The sequence below is a fragment of the Gavia stellata genome, chromosome 7 (assembly GCF_030936135.1).
Source record: "Gavia stellata isolate bGavSte3 chromosome 7, bGavSte3.hap2, whole genome shotgun sequence".
NCBI classification, from domain to species: domain Eukaryota; kingdom Metazoa; phylum Chordata; class Aves; order Gaviiformes; family Gaviidae; genus Gavia; species Gavia stellata.
The window spans coordinates 31,269,707-31,286,731 of NC_082600.1; positions in this window are offsets into that span (position 1 = coordinate 31,269,707).

Here is a 17,025-nt window from a genome sequence, read left to right on the forward strand (position 1 = left end):
TGGTCTTGTTGTCTACTCAATTCTTTCATAACAGAGCCTCAGGAAAAGGACTGAAATATTCAAATGAAAACAAAAATAAAAATGGTACGATGTATGCTGCCATCCCTATTGTTTCCTTCCAGCTTTTTGTCTGTTGAATCCGCCAGGCAGAGACTAGCTTCTATTTCTTTTATATACGGTGTTGGCACATTGGGAGCCCCATTCCCGTCTGACCCCCTATGCAGTACTGTCATAAACATTATCAACAGATGGTGTTAAGAAGATAAAATGGGAAATTCTGTCTTGTAAGGCAGTAAGAACAGAGCAGCTACATTAAAATGTGGCTAATTCAAAACTGATTCAAGTGCATTCATCCTGTGAGTCAAGTTTCTCTTTTACTGCAGCATCACGGATTTTGAAGTCAGTAGTTTAGAAAGGTTCAAAGTGAAATTAGACAATCATATGGTTTGCAGTAATTATCCAGAATTCCCATTTAAATAATAAATTATTCTTGAATATATCTCATGGTTAGTGAGCATGCCCCCTTATGCAGTCTTCAATTATAGGTCAGTAGTTACAAATATTCTGTCCTTACCTTTATTTTTAAAGAACATAACTGAAAGTGTAATCTGCAGGCTCAAACTATGCCATGAGAATCACATTTTTTTAACAGATACAAACCTCATAGTTTTGATAAGAGAATAATGAAATTTTTCAGATTAACATGATGTATGGTTAGTAATTATGAAACACCTAAGGATGTTGAATTCCTGGCAACTGGCACTCTCACAGTTGAAAACAACTATTCACACAAATGGCCTGGAAATATTAGCTTGGTCCCAAATGACATGTTTATTCATTAATAATTAACAGTTATGATAGACACAGTATGAGTCATGTTCTAAGTTCTTACTAGCGACATTTAAGTAAGATTGTCCTGATGTGAATGACTAATACCAATTCATTATGATCTGTGTGCTTGAAAAAAATTCTTTTATTCCTCTTTCTGTTGGAGGCCAAATCTTAAAATGTGCTGAGTAATACCCTTTTTCACTGACTTTACAGGAATTGCGGGTATTTAGTATATCTCAAGAATTGATCCTTTGAGATATAATACAAAGTCTGCAGTTTTTAATTTTTTTTTTCCTGGCTCCAGAAAGCTTTTTGGCAGCCTGGCAATTAATTCTCTGTATTTCAAGAACTTTGCAAGTTCTAAGAGGGATGAGCATGAAAATGTTTAGTGAAAAACAGACTTCGGACCAAACTCCATCTCGTACTGATCTCTCATATAAAACACACACAAACTTAGGCGTATTTCAGTGGTTCTTGGGATAAGACAGAACTCTGGAGTTTCTGTAAAAAGGAAAAAGGTGGCATCTTTGTGTATTATGTGCCCATTTCTTATTTATTTGTGTATCCATCTTGGAATACTGATTTCTGCCATCTTCTGCTCCAACGATTGGCAGCTTGTTGAATGCTGTGTCCTTTGTACTGCTTTATTTATATCTACTATTGATTCACAATCCATTTACTGAAAGAAGCCATTTCTGAATAACATGATGGTCCATACTGATGAAAAAAATTGATTTAAATTATTTTTTCAAAGCCAAATGCTCATTCCTTTCTGCCATGAATATATGCTTTAAACAGATGACCTGACACTGCTTTAAATAGTTTCTATTCTATGACTAGCCAAAAGCTCAAATAATTATCCTGTTCTATACTTAGAGAATATCTATTGGCATATGCTTAATATTCCCCACTTCCTTGAAATATACTGTAAAATCAGGAGTCATCGTTATGCTATTCGAGTGTGGTCTCCAATTCGACTGTCACACAGTAATTGTTATATAAGGTTTTTGTGACCTTGTTTGCAGCGTACACACCCAGCGTGTCTAAGGTGAGCGTGCGTGGACTATGAACTGTTCTCATAAAACTAATGAGTTCAGGTACAATAGCTTGTTTTCTAGTCAGCAGTATTCTTGCTTCCTTCCCTTGCCCTTTGCAGAAATATTTACCTCTGCTGCTACATACAGTATGCAACATACAAATATTAATCCAGAACTGGAAGGTAATAAACAGCATGTAGTCCAGTAATACTAGTATCAATGTTGCAACTGTATTGCTGTTGCTACTAACAGTCCACAGGCTTTGTCCTGAGTCTACAAGACCTCAGGACGGAGGCTTATCACATGTGCTTTGTCTGAACTTTCCCTGATCTTCTTGGAGCTTTGGTTTTACTTGATTTAGCTGTAACAATTTTTCTAATGACAGGAGACTATGCCTAACTTGTTTTACTTTTGCTTTGTATGGTGTAACCACAGTTTTTATATAGATATTAATAATAAGTAGTTATTCTGTGTAGAACGATGTATTTATGACTCTAACATAATGTTACAGTGTACAGAAATGAGGGTCAGTTAGAACAGCAGCAACCTTGAGAAGTGAAGACACCAGCTGCAGTGTAGAGTAGAGAGAGGCATGGGATGATAAGAGATGGGGTGCAGGCTGGCACTGGAGACCCCATGGCTATAAACAACTTGTCAATGGTCAGTTAAAGAAATGCAGACCTGGAGCTGAACAAAACTAGTCTTAGGGGTAAAAAAGAGAAGAGTGTCTAAGATAAATAAAATACAAAATACATAGTTGCAGACTAGCGAAGAAAAAGCAAGGTGTAAAACTTTATTAGAAAGCATGTAAAAACAGCCCCAGGTGAGAGCTATTTCCAAAAGAGGAAAAAGGAGAGAAAGAAGAAGAAACCATAAACACCAACATCATACTCCTGCAGGCACAGGACTCTGGATGCTGATGAACCACTGTGCTCCCTCCACCAGATGGAAGGCACGGGGAGGTGAAAGGGTGAGCATGACACCAGGAGCAGGGGTAGGTACTAGATAGTGCGTGCATAACGATTTTAACTGCACTATTATTTTTGAGACTTTCTATAAAATTTCTTTATTTTTATTTCCTTTCTTTTTCTGTAATAATTAGATCTGGACTAATAATAATTCTTTGGTTAGACTGCTAAGGTTGCAATTATGCTAATAATAAATTTTGTGTGACTTTACATATAGGGTGGGGTTCTTTCTGCCCATAACAAGATTTTGCACGTAACAGCTCCTGCAGACTGTTGCTTCCCCATGATGAAATGGCACCCACTTGATGGGCTGCTGGATATTACCAGCCTTTGTGGTGTTTCTCACCAGGTCCTTTAATGCAGTTGTTATGTCTGATATTCTTTACCACAAAAGCTGCACAAAAGATTCTTTCTTCATTGTGACTCAATGCAACCGCTGCTTTTTAGCCCCTCCTTGAGAACAGTCAGTTCCATCAGTCTGAGGCATCTACTTGGATTTAAAAGTATGATCCGGTGAACTTCAATCTCACCTCTGGTATAAAACCAGCTTCTTTGGAGAAGGAAGTATGACTCTTTTAAGCTTCCATTATTTTCTGCTTTTAGTCTCTAATAGTCTCTACTATGCTATATGGTCTCCTTCAAACACATTACGTTTCTCTTCTGAAGCTGGTGTGGCAGTATGCCACAGAGGGCACGAGTGGTCTCCAGAAATCCACAGGCATTGCCTGAGCTTTGCCACCAAACCCCTATATGACTGGCTTAATTTCTTAACTTCTTTGCATCTCAATTCTCATCTAATAAATGGGTATTGAGTTTTTTCAGTGTGTCGCTACTTAAGACTGTACGTTGAGCAAAACAATGACTATCACTATGTTTAGTGTATTGCACAGCACAGTGAGGCTGGACTCTGTGACATTCACCAGCTGCTTTTAGAAATCGGGGTCAAAATTGCGGGATGAGAATAGAAATCAGAGCTGCCTCCTTAATCTCTTTCTTAGGAAAACAGCATCCAAAATTTGAGACTCTCTCTTAAGAATTTAGTGAATTTGGTATCTCCTATTCCTTCTTGTTTTCCTGAAGTTCCTTGAAAGCAACTGAAAATTTGGGAATCCCTACAAGATTTTGCTACCAGAAGTGCTGTGCAACTACAGTTGAAAAGTAAATGGCATATATGGACAAAAGAAAGAAACAGCAGTTAGAATAGCCTGAATCACAGGAACATATTGCACATTTTGTATTTAAACCAATGCTGTCCACTAGTTCAATTACTGCCAGTGTGTGGCTTTGGGCAAAGCAATTTTCTGCTCCACTTTTTTCCATCTGTGAGACAAAGAAAGAGTCAAAATGGGAGGAAAAGAGGTTTAAAACCACTGCTTTTTTCCTCTTTTACTAAAGGCTAAAAATCACCTCTGTGCCTCGTCTTGCATCAGAAGGCAGTATGCTCTCACCTCTCTTCACCTTTGTTGGAGCTACAGGAGTTTGCCTTTCCCTACCTCCTACCTTAGCTTCCGCCTCACAAATGTGACTTGAGCTAATGTCCGCAGAGCACTTTGAGTACCTCAGTGAACGGCGTGGTATCACTACAAGTAACACCCCGTACTATTTCTAAAATAAGAATGACCCAGACAGCATGGAAAAGTAAATAAATGGTATTCCTGTTGTACTGTTACAGTTCATATATATTTATGTATCTTGTTACTGTGAATTTATGATTGCTTTCTATTCATTTTAATTGTATTTGCCTGTGTAAGTGCCACAATATATGCCCTATTATGTCAGTATATATTAAAAATGTGCAAGTAAGGAGCTTAAGGCTATTCAGATATGCTCCATTAGAAAAGAGTTTGCAATGCAGGCTTTGGATTAAGAGTGAAAGCAAAAGGTTCTTGGGAGGTTCTGTAATATTCAGTTGGCAATCCATTTCTAGAACTCATTAATGTGCAGCTAATTCTTGTCAGAATACTTTATCCAGGATTCTTCAGGTATTTCATTTAAAAATTTACAAAAGTATATTATTCATATTTACCAGTGAAAATTGATCATTTATTCACATATGTAACTGTTTGAGATGTATGTGTTGTGGTTTCAATAGGTCTTGTTTCCCTTTCTTATTTCCCGCTTCCGTTTTGGTAGCTGTATCTAACATTATGTAGGCATGCATAATAGTTTTATTTACATTTTAGGATTAAAAATAACAGCAGGACTGTGTAATTGCTTGGCAGGAATTCAGGCTTTGTATTTTGTGATAGTACAAAAAGCAACTGTATTGGGAATAAAAAGAAGTCTAGCAGTATTTAAGCATGAAATAAAACCGTATATTATTTTTGATATTCAATGTGTAAAAAAGAAAGATTCATAACTAAGGCTTTGCAAAAGCTAGGACAGCCCAAACTGCATTGGATTCTACATACCTCCAAAAGGCATCTACTGCAGGGACCTGAATGTTTCACTTTTGGGATTAGAAGCACTTTACACAGTTACTGTCTCGAGGGAGCACTGATGGACAGCCATGGCAGCAGTTCTAGAAATGAGCGTGTTATATTGTTTGTAGGCAGATTAATAACCTTCTTCAGATTAAAGCCAAATGTAAATTGCCTGTTGCTGTTGGTGTAACTGTTCCAGAATCAGACCTTAATGGTCTGACTTTGTACTTAAATGGGTCTACTGACTGTATAATATAATTGCAAAAATAAAGTAAAAATAAATGTTTACTTTATAATTAATCTAAAGACATTCCTTCTTACTGATTTTAAAATATAATGGAATTTTGTTTTGTTTGCTATGTAATTATTTGTTGATGTTTCATCTGCTTTAAATCAGGCCCCCAATCCTGCGATTCTTACTCATGCATAGACAGTCCCACTGAATTCAAAGGAATACATTCTTTTCTCTTCCTCTAGAGTCACTGAGGATTATAAAGCTGTAAGAAAGAAAATATTTAGCTTAGAGTCATATGTGACTGTATAGATATTCTACTATGACTGGAATTTGTATGGCAGAACTGATTCATACTCTAAATCAGTCAACCCACTTTACCAAAATAGATTAACTAATGAGAAGACTAATCAGTAGGTTTGTGCACTGCAATTATTTGCCAGTTGCTTATTTTATTAAGTAATTTGCTGTTGAAGCTCAATCAGGACTAATGGGGAAAGAGGAAATTGAGTTAATACATGGTGAATACATTCAACTGTCCTATTCTTGTCTGGTTTAGAACAGAATACTATATACTTGCATGACAATATTTTTTATTTCAGATTGAAAAGGGGAAAGATAAAAATGGCATGCATTCTGCTGAAGTAGATGCTAATTTGAATCAGTGCATGGTTAACACTCTGTTGACCAATTTAGGGAAAGAATCGTATTAAAGAATCAAGGCTAGCTATGAATACAATGAATACGGATTCTTACCTTCATGTAAGCACTGCTGGTACAAAGCACCCCTAAAGCTGATGTATCCGGAGATGGAAGGAGCATCCTGCATCAGTATCCCTCATTATTCCAACTGATTCGTATGAATTAAGCATTAACACAGCATTACTTAGAGCTGATATCATGTATACTGGGGGCTGGGTGAGATCATTCTTGGGAAGAACTGAGCAAGACTGTATTTCTTACTGATGATATTTTGTCTTGCCCTGTGCTGATGTAACATTCAGCATTATGAGATTCTAATCTTGAGTGGGTCTCTGCCTGTTACCACAACAGAGTGAATAACCATCGTAATAACAATTAACAACAGCAATAATCTTCTAAAAATTATTCTAGATTTGCTTTTGTTTATTTGTTTCTGAGCTAAACATGATCAATCCTTCACAAATATTACCAGGTCTTTCTGTTACCGCAGGATGGTCAGATAGAGCAGCCTTTGTTTTTTTGGAGTTCATTATGGAAAACGTCATAGCACCAACAGTCTTTGAGTATCAATTGTTCAGCTGACCTTTCTCACAAGTTGAATGGCAGATCGCTTTATGGTGAGCAGTGGCAACTCATCTTCTGATCAAAATGAGGTTAACAGCAAATAACTCTTTCCTGGGGGTGTACGTTATTTTCAATACCAGGGGTTAACACCTTTACACCAATAGGAGTTTGTAGAGTTGATTTCTCTGAAATACACTATGGAAATAGTTTCCTGCTTCAGGTATGAGGCATTTATGTATTCTTCATTACCACATCCATTGACAGTTTTTTTTTCAAAAGGTCATTGCATCAATGCTCGTGTTTCTTTATCACAGGCGATTTAGTAAAAATGAAACCGGTGTCCATATACGGTAATGCAGCCTGGTGCTCTTGGCATCTATAGCAAAATGTAATCAGGCAGTTCTGTGTGTGCTGGCTGAAATATTTCTCAGTGGTATCATCTACATGACTGAATACAGATGTTCACAGAGGATCACACTGTATGTAAACTTTACATGATGAACCTATTTGAAGATGAATTTACAAGCTTATGTAAGGGCTAGCCACAATTTTGGCTCCTACACTTATGCATCCCAGGCATTATTCCCTCCCCATGGCGGTTTGCACCACTCAAAGAAGATGGCCTCGGAGAACAACCCAGTTTGTGGAGGGGAATCTTAGTTTTCCACTTTGAGGTTTAACCACTGTCACGCTGTAGGAATAAGAAGACAAGAGATTATCTTTAAGTCTCGTTGTCTAGTCAAAACCAGTCTTTAATTCCAGAAGGCATTATTTCTTCAACTTTGTAGCAGCAGCTAAGTTAGCAGAATTAAAACAGAACACCTCAGTCCCACCAGACTAACTTGTTGCCAGCAGAAACCAGATCTGATGTCTGTCTTCCAGTTTGCTCTGCCAGGTGGTTAGTAGGATGCAAAAACAATCCAGACATGGCTGGCCATCAGCTACAAACTACAATAAGGTTATTGTTTGTTTATTTTTGAACTAAAAAATGGTTGAGCGATATCTATTTTCCCTTTATGAAGGCAGAACTTCAACTCTGAAGACAGAATTCAGAAAAGAAAATCCCCCCAACAGAAATTTTCTCATGACCAGTGAATTTTCTTATGAAAAATTCCAAGGGTGGAAGTCACTCCCGACGATGTAGCAAACTCTTTCAGTTGGAGGCCCTATGCAGTAGGAAACAATCAGGCGAAAAACCCAGAGGAGCCCATGTCTGACCTTGACAGTAAGACACAGAATGACTCAGTGACTTGGGATCCCATCTCCATTTGAGCTCAAAGCTTACACTGGCGAAACCCAAGTGTAACAACTTCGGCAAATGTTGGGTTTGACAAACGGTGAAGAAGATGAAGGGGCTGTTTCTGCTCCTGTACCGGTGTGGTGCCAGGGTCCCTCTCCATAAAGCACAGATGGGTGCCCGTGGCGTGGAAATCGTAAGTCATGGCAGACCCTGATCAGGGCCAGGTACAACTCTCAGCAGTGCCAACCGAGCCACCTCAGAAGTTATCACCAAGAGGGGTTTTTTCGTTGTTGTTTTCGGTGGGAGAGCGCTAGCTCCTGCCTGTGCCCCCTCACGCTGCTGCAGCCAGCGGGAGCAGCGCGGAGCTCCTTCCCCGCCACGGCGTCCCGCTGGCTGCAGAGCCACGGAGCGACCCCGGGGGCGGTGACTCCCTCCCCTCCGGCACCCCGACACCTTGCCGCGGCGTTGCGGCTCCCGCCCGCCGCCGCCCCGGGGCTCCGCGCTGCCCCAGGCCGCTCCCGCCCTCTGGAGAGCCGAGGCCCGCGCCGGCCACCGCGGGCGCTCGATGGCTCCGGGCCCGATTGCACAGCCCTGAGCAACGGCGGCGCCCTCCTCCCTCCCCGCCCTCCCCCGCCGGCGGCCGGCAGCGGCGGCGGCCCGGGCGCAGGCCCCCGCCGCCCCCCCGCGCCGGAGGAGGGCGGGCGGACGGACGGAGCCGAGCCCCGCAGCGCCGCCGCCGCCCCGCAGAGCGGCGCGGGAGCCTTGCGGCGGGCCGAGCCGTGTCGTGCCGGGCCGGCCAGGTACCGCGGGCGGGAGGGGAGAGGAGGGGCGGAGGGCGCCGGTCCTGCGCCGCCAGCCACCGGGGCAGGCGGGGAGTGGGCGTCCGAGAGGGCGAGGAAGGGCGCGCAGGGAGTCCCGGCCGCCGCCTGGGCGAGGGCGCGAAGGCCCGCGGGGAGCACGGAGCCGCCGGGGGGGTGGAGGGCGGGGATGACCCTGAAGCAGCGGGGTGCCAGCCCCCCCGCCGGCGGGAACGGATGCCCGGGCTCGGCGCGGGTGAGGAGTGTGAAGGCGGGCAGAAGGGCCGAGCGGAGCCGGGGAGCTCGCTGAGCGGCTGGGACTGCCCGAGGCCTGCGCCTGAAAAGTGCTCGATCACCCGCGGACCTGTCTGGGTGGGTGGGGGGGGTGAGGTAGAGAAGCCGGCTTTAAAGCCGGCGGTCGGGCGGCTCCCGGGCTCCCTCAGCCCGTCCCGTCCCGTCCCGTCCCGTCCCGTCCCGTCCCGTCCCGTCCCCCGGCGTTGCGGGGCAGGTCTCTCCGCCGTGAGGGGAGTGGAGAAAGGTCTCGTCGGGGGTGCGAGGCAAGCCAGCCACACTCGTGGTGCCGTCTGAGCATCGCCCCACCACGCCGCCCGGATGTCACGGGGAGGGGCGGGAGAGCGACCGTGCCCCCGGGTTCGGGGTAAGCGGGAATGGCGTGCCGGGTGGGCCAGGGTGGGTGTTCGCCCGGTGCGGGTCAGTGCAGATCCCAAGACGGCATGGACGGATTTGGCATTCACTTGCAGTGAGTGTACATGTTTTTAGGGGCTGTTTTTATATTTTCTTACAAATCTTTTTGATTAAGAGTATTTTGGGGGAAGGGTAGCAGTATCGGACCTTCTGGTATGCAGAAGTGTTACTGCAGGCTTTTGCAGTTTGAATTCCTGGCTGTCCAGATAGGACAACGAGCAAGTCTACACGTATAATGGGTAAAAACTTTGCACAGGAATGTAAAACCTGTGAAGTTGCATTAGTGTTGACATTTTGGAATGAGGGCAAGAGTAATAGATGTAAGTTTAATTAAAATAAGAGTAACGTTTATTGAGATATGGGTGGAAGGGTGATAAGAGAGGAGGAAAGCCAATGAAGTTCAGCTTTGTGCTTCTATGAACGTAATTCGGTATTTTTGGAAGTTTGTATTCATTATTTGTAATGTTTCTTTAAGCTTGGGTTTTGATTTAGTAGGATTGTTTACAGTTGTGACTGTGAATTGTACTAAACTTTTATTTTAGTCTCACATGCCCGAAATATTTTCCCTGTCTTCAGAAACAGTCAAGCTATATTGTATGTTTTGGTGTTTTGCTGTATGATATGTAATATTCTCAACTCATGTATGAAGTAACAATTGAGACCCAGAAGATAGATTACTTCTGCTGGTTGTGTGCTGAATGAACTCTGAGTTCCTTTTCCTGGTGGTTTGACACAATGAAAAGGAGCTGGAGGGAGCGAGGAGGCCAGTTTAATATTACACTAATTCTAGTGATATATTGAAAACTTGTGCTTGATTCTTGAACAGAGGATTATTTTTGTTGTCAGTAAAATATCTGAATTACTGACTAGTTCATGATGTTGTATCCCAACATGTCAAAAACTTTGCTAGTCAATGCAGGATGGTCTTCTATTTTAAAATTCAGAACATTCTAATGAGGCAGGAGGTTAGAAACACCATCTCACAAAAACATTTCCAGATTGTGGGATATTTGTCCTATTCAGTTCTTACCCTTCCAATTTTTACTGTTTTAAGGAAGCAGAACCTTAAAAAAGACATGAAGTATGTCTACAGTTAGATTTTTTGAGCTGCTTTGGAGTTTTCTTTGGGGAGCAGCCATTTAAAATAGCTAGAGAATCAACCATCACGGGGAGGTACGTCAGTGATTTATGCCCAGATAGTGGTGTCTGATGTGCCAAACAAGTCTCCTGCAGCGTCTGCACCTGTGAGGGCTTCTGCTGCTAAATTTCTGTGTTGGTGTATTTCAGTGCAATTGGAGTCTAGTAATAGCACTTATTAAGCTAGTACAATGATAGCCATAACGATTTTCAGGAAAAATAAGTATACTTTTCCAGGATTTTGGGATATCTTCAGCAAAAATTTCCTGTGGTTTAATTTAATGCTAAGCTAGACTGGATTCAGTGTTTACCTTAATGGAAAATTGGTAACTAAAATCAACCTGCCCTTTGGACTATCTATATGTATATATATCACCGACTATAAGTCAATTTAACATTTTAACAAATAATTTAATTTCACGAAAATCCTATCATTGTGACAAAAAACCCCTGTCAGTATACTCAGTTTGATATATTTTTTCTGTATTAGATAAACAACATAATCTACGATGTTGTCAGGAATAAAGCCATGTTCAGACATATATTGAAATTATTTTTAGGATTTAGGTGGATGTTTATACTTCCGTGATTTTTGTGCATTTGTCTTGCTATCACACCAGCTTTCAAACCTGCCAAGAAATAAACCCAAAGCATTCTATGCATTTTTATTCAGACTGAAGTTAGTTATTGCTTTTTGAAGTTTAGTTAGTAAAATTGGGGGGGGGGGGGGGGGGGACGACATCATTTAAACTCACTTTGTGAGAATCAGATTTCTAGGTATGATACTGTTTTTCTAATTATTAGAAGCATTGGTTAATTATTTATATGCAGTTTGCCAGGTTGCCTGTAAATAAGGTAATGTTCTGAGGTCGCTGTAATGGAGCCAAGTTTATCTTTTGACTTAGAACTTTCAGAAATGAACCCAACTATTATTCCAGAGTTGTGGGTGCTAGGGCGGACAGAGCATGCCAGTAGTGCCTGCTGTGGAGCTCAGGAAATGGCTGGTTTAGATTTCTCAACAACTGAATGTAGCTGTTTCTTGGTTTCCTGGAATAGTTCTTCTCATGTGGGGATAAAGATTAAAATGATGGTAAGAAAAGCAAAGTACATGTATTTTTTAACATGATGAATGAATGTCTTCCAAAATACGAGTTTTTAAAAATGTCTTGAATGCTTTGCATTGTTAAAACAGCTATTGCATTTTCAGGCACATTTTTTTCAGGGTATTTTTTGTCTCATTATGTCAAGCTTTGTCCTCAAAACTTCACAGAAATCATTCACCATTCCTCGAAGACATTGTCTTGTCATTTCTTTCACACTTCAGCAAATGTATATTGTGTTGTAGTTCTTATCAATGTCACCGTTATGTATGTGGGTTGTGGGTGGTCACATTCTTTGTGTGAATATTTTTAAAACCAGCAAGCCCAGAACAAGGATTCTGATAGATTTCACTTAGATCTTTGTTTCCTTTAAGCTTTGTTGCTTTTTCAGGTACAGGGTGATTCTTCTGAAACTTGGAAATCAATAAAATTTGATAAGCATTTTGCAAGGAAAACCAGTCATTTGGAACTGTTCCTGTGGGAGTAAACAAGTACTTTGTCTGAGCATTATTGTTCACAATACATCAAAATACAGCCCCTTTCTTTTGCCACACAGATGAAAGTAGCTGAGAAACTAACAAGAATTCTGTCTGGGCTGCATGAAACGCTATGTGAGCAGGGCAAGACCTACATGGAAGGCGCAATGTATGAAGATGTACTTGGATTACATCTTTAACAAGTACCTGCATAAATGCTACCAAATTTTCAATGGTAGAATAGATAGATACTTTTCCTGGGGTAAATTGCTTCATCCAGAACACTGTTAAGTGGAGAGCCTGAAAGAAAGGAGTCTTGTTTCAACATCTATGATTTCAGAATCATGTTTCTAAGCTGGATAATTGCATACAAAAAATGTAAGTGGAAGTTGTCCTAGTCTGAAACATTCAGCAGTAATTAGAGGAAATGGATGGTTGTGTAATAATCTGTTATTTTTTGTTGCTCTTAGTCACACAGATTCTTCACTGCTTTTTGCTATTTGGGGATGCAGGTGCATACATATTTTTATTTAAAAAGGAAGATAGCTTGATTTGTGAGTGTAATTGAATCCCTTCTTAACACAGAATATGCAATAAAACATACAAATACTCAACTCCGAGATTTACTATCTGGTGCCTTTTTCACATGCTAGTGCAGTTAAAATCTGATATTAAGAGTTACAGTCCTGCTTGATTTAAAGGTCTTAAAATCTTGGACCTTCTCTTCCACGGCCTTGTATTCTTTTTCCACGTGCTTTGAGTTGTGGTCTTGTGTTGACTTTCTCCTGTGGCCTGTTCTTGCAAACTGCTGTTGAACATCACTGTTAGTCCCATCTTCTCCATGCTTGGCTTCAAATTTCCCTACTGCTGACTAATATCACACTGCAAAATACTTGGCATTCTTATGGCAGTATATTAATTTTGGATGAAAAGCAGTCAAGTCTATTTGATGCCAAGGAGTAATTTGGTCCGAATTGATGAGACCAATCACTGATAAATTCAAGCATGTGTGTCTTTGCATTGAAAGACTTTGTTCTGGTTTCATAACCTCTTCATAGTCCTCCTCATCAAGGGTTTAATCAATTCAACATGCTAACGCTTCTGCTAGAGAAACAGTCAGTCTTCAGGGGAGTTAACTTTCTTTTTCTCTCTTTTTTTCTTTTTTCCCCTCCTTCTCTTGATGTCTTGGTGCTGAAATGCCCTAAATTTGCTTGTGTGTTTTCTTTGAAACTACATGCAAGAAAGCAGTGAAAGGGCACATGAAATTCTCAGGTTTTTTTCAGTTGAATGGAAGGCCAAGATTGATCAGCACCGCTGAACATAAAATGTGTACAGAAGGGTTGATGTTATGTTGGGACCAGCAGTTACCTGCCATTGCTTCACCTGACTCTGCAGAGTGAAGGCTTCTGTATATAGAGAAAAGGCACAACCTGCCTGAATGCTGAGGATCCTGCCACACAAAGGATATTGGAGTACTGACGTATCTACACTGACACTTTATTTAGCTTTGCCTTCTCTTATTGAAGATTTTGAGGCAGACTTCTGTCTGTTAGTTGGTAACAGTCTGTAGAAGTCAATAAGTAAAAGGCTTCCCTGTCTTTAGACTAATAATAAATACCTTTCTCTAGCTGTTGAATATTCCCCCTTCCGTATATTTCCAGTGTCTAAACTCCAAGCTCATCTGAGCTGGAGTTTAGTTATTTTTTATTTCTTAACAAATTATTAAGATTCTATCATTGTAGTTTATTTAAATTAGATTATTTCTGTGTGTGCTATAAATTCTAGCTAGATTACAGCTGAAGATAACTCAGTCCTTCGTTCCCTGGGCAATCAGGTCTCCCATTTGAAGTCACTGGGAGTTTAAACGATCCTGCGCTTTTTGCCTTCTCCAGACTTCCCTGCCTCCTTATGTTTGCCTACTAGCATAAACGGTACACTGTAACTGTTGGATTTTGGTCTATGTTTCATTCATCAGTAGCTGAATTTGGCTGGTGCTTTAAGATGGTTTTTTGGCCCAGCTGGCAAAAAGAGCATCATACTCAGTTTCTCTTGTCAGAAGTAAGCCCGAGGGAGCTGGGCAGGCGTTTTGTTTATGTTTGGGAGACACTCTAGACAGGTATGTGCAAGGGCTTAACATAGGTTTGAGCATCGATCGTCTTGCCATGCAGTCAGCTCAGATGCATGGGTAACGATCATCCCATTAAACTTTTAAAACAGTGCTGCAGGAGTAACATTGATCTGAACTGCTAATGACTAGAACTAAATGAGTCAGGCTGGAAGGCTTTCTCTTAAATGTATTGGTTCACTTGTTAGATAGATGATAACAAATCTTGCTTTCTGAAGAAAAAAACATTAATTTGAAGTCAGTTAAAATACCACTGCGATGCAGTGAAGGACAACTTGATGCTAATGAACATGCTTCAGTTCAGTTTTTCAGCAGTGTGATGGTTATGACATTGATTGTGTAGGCAGCCCAATGGCAGCCGTTATGAAAACGCTGGTAATTATTGCTGGTCATTTTTAAATCTTACTCGTTACTAAAACTTATTTCTCAGTTTTTCCTATTACTCATTACTGGCAATGAGTAACAGTGATCATCTCTTAGAGGAATAATGTCCTTTTTACTTCTCTGCTTTATGCTTTATATCAGATTTAATGCAGAATTATTTTTATACTTGTGAAATTAGAAAAATATAAATAATTATTGTGAAGTTTTACAGCACTTTCTTTTCTTCACTATGTAGCAGATGTAAAGGACCCAGATCCTCATCTAGATTGTATGCTAGATCCTCATCTGAGTATCAAGCTCAGAGAGCTCAGGTTGATCTGATTTCTGTTTGAGCAGCACTTGTTCCTGGCAAAAACAAACTGCTGGAACAACAAGAGATCAAATGTGAGAAATCTTAAAAGAAAATAAATTTGTAAGTACGTACTTGATCTGTGTGGTAGTTTCCATTACTTGTTTTGATTTTCCTTGAAATTATGAGTCATAATTCAAAGGCTTAATTTTTTTAGTGAGAGATCAGTTAGGAGTCTTTTATTGCAGATTATATATATATATATATTTTTTTTTTTTAATGCAGAGACAAAATATGCCATGAGGTGAAAGGAGGTGGAAAAGTAAAATTTGTTAAGTTGCCACTACTGCTCATAGCTTTTAATTTGTTGTGTATTAATTTTTGTCTATAGATCTATTTTGAATTTCAGCTTGGTTTTTTGGCTCTGTTATAACTTTGTAATGGGTGATCTGTTGGTTCTCATATTTTAAAGCCAGTTGCTAAAGGCAGCTATTCAGATCCATCTTCCCCTGGTTCAGTTACCTTTTTCTTTTTTTTTAAAGACAAGTCCCTTTTTTCTCTCTGTGGTTTATCAGGAACTTTTGAAACTCAGTTGCTGTTGCCTTTTAATGCTTGATTCATCCTATATCCCTTTCAATTTACAGGGCAGTGTTCCATCTAGTGCTTGTTCTTAAAGCTTTTCTGAGCTCTTTTCTGATCAGTCTTGAACAATCCTGCTTGCCAAATTGGCAGTCAGCAAATGAAAAATTTTTTATCAGTAATAACTAGGAACAACTTCTGCCTTGTCCAATAAATCTTTGTGACAGTTTTGTAGCATAGTATAAATGTAAAATAAACTTACCTCATAGGAAAAAAGAGGGATTTTTGATTGATCTGCTCTTGTAGCACTGATGGGAAAGTAAGTCTTGTAATCAGTTATCTAAAGACAAAACCAAAGGGATGGTGCATCATGCTAGCTAGAAAATTCAGATGTTTTTATCACCCATGTATGCCTTTTCATTTTTGTTGAACGCATAGTATGTGTTTCATTCAATGAAATTTCACATTTATTTTTCCAGATTTCTTTTTCAGATTGAGAAGGATCAAAATCATAATGCCAGGGAAAGGGACTTTCAAATAACTCAACATTTTTACACGTGGGTTTCATGTAAATATGGATACATCTTTACATGCTTAGCTTGTACTTGCATTGATTGACTAGTGTGTGAGGATGTTCAAGAAATTGTAATATCAGCAATGGCTGGCAAAACATTGTCTTCCATTGTGCTTGCCTAGCCCATCATGTGGCTATGCCACGCCTCTAATTAGAGCTGAGTTGCACCCATGTCTGGAGTGTATGTGTTTAGGTTTGATGTTTCCTTCTGCACTTAGAAATTGCCTAGTAACATCTTGTATGCATACAACAAGGACATATTTAATATTAATCAAACCCAGCTTGTCCCCACATTCTGCGCTTGCATTCTGTTTTGCATAGCCTTGTAAGCACTGTGCCTTTTGTGGTATTCTCCAATCTGACTGCAAAACCAATACACTGCAGTAAAAACCTGATTCCCTGCATTCTCACAAGGTTGTGTGCCTGGGCCCTTTTTATATTATTATTTCTGAAGCTTCATAAGTATCTCTGATGTGCAGGCTTACAACTCCTTAAAGGGAGTCTCAGTAGGTGTTTGGGATAAGTTGTTTTTTTTTTATAGGATGGAGAGCATACTGTTTTGTATGTAGCTTCGAGGAACCAAGGTTTGCTTGTTGGCCAGCACTGGAAAGATCGGGTGTGTGATTTTTTTATTTTTTTTTTTTTTTAATTTTTATTTTTTTTCCTTCTTCCTGGGTGGTTAGTTGTCAGTTTCTACAAAACTAAATCTTGCATAATGGACAATCAGCCTCTGTAATTCAGAACTGCTAGTCTTTCTTCTGAGTAATGCTAACATTTCTAGCCATGTTAGCAGGTGTTCATTATAAAGATCAACAACTACACCATAACATTTTTCTTCTTTAATTTAGACTATGCAAATCCT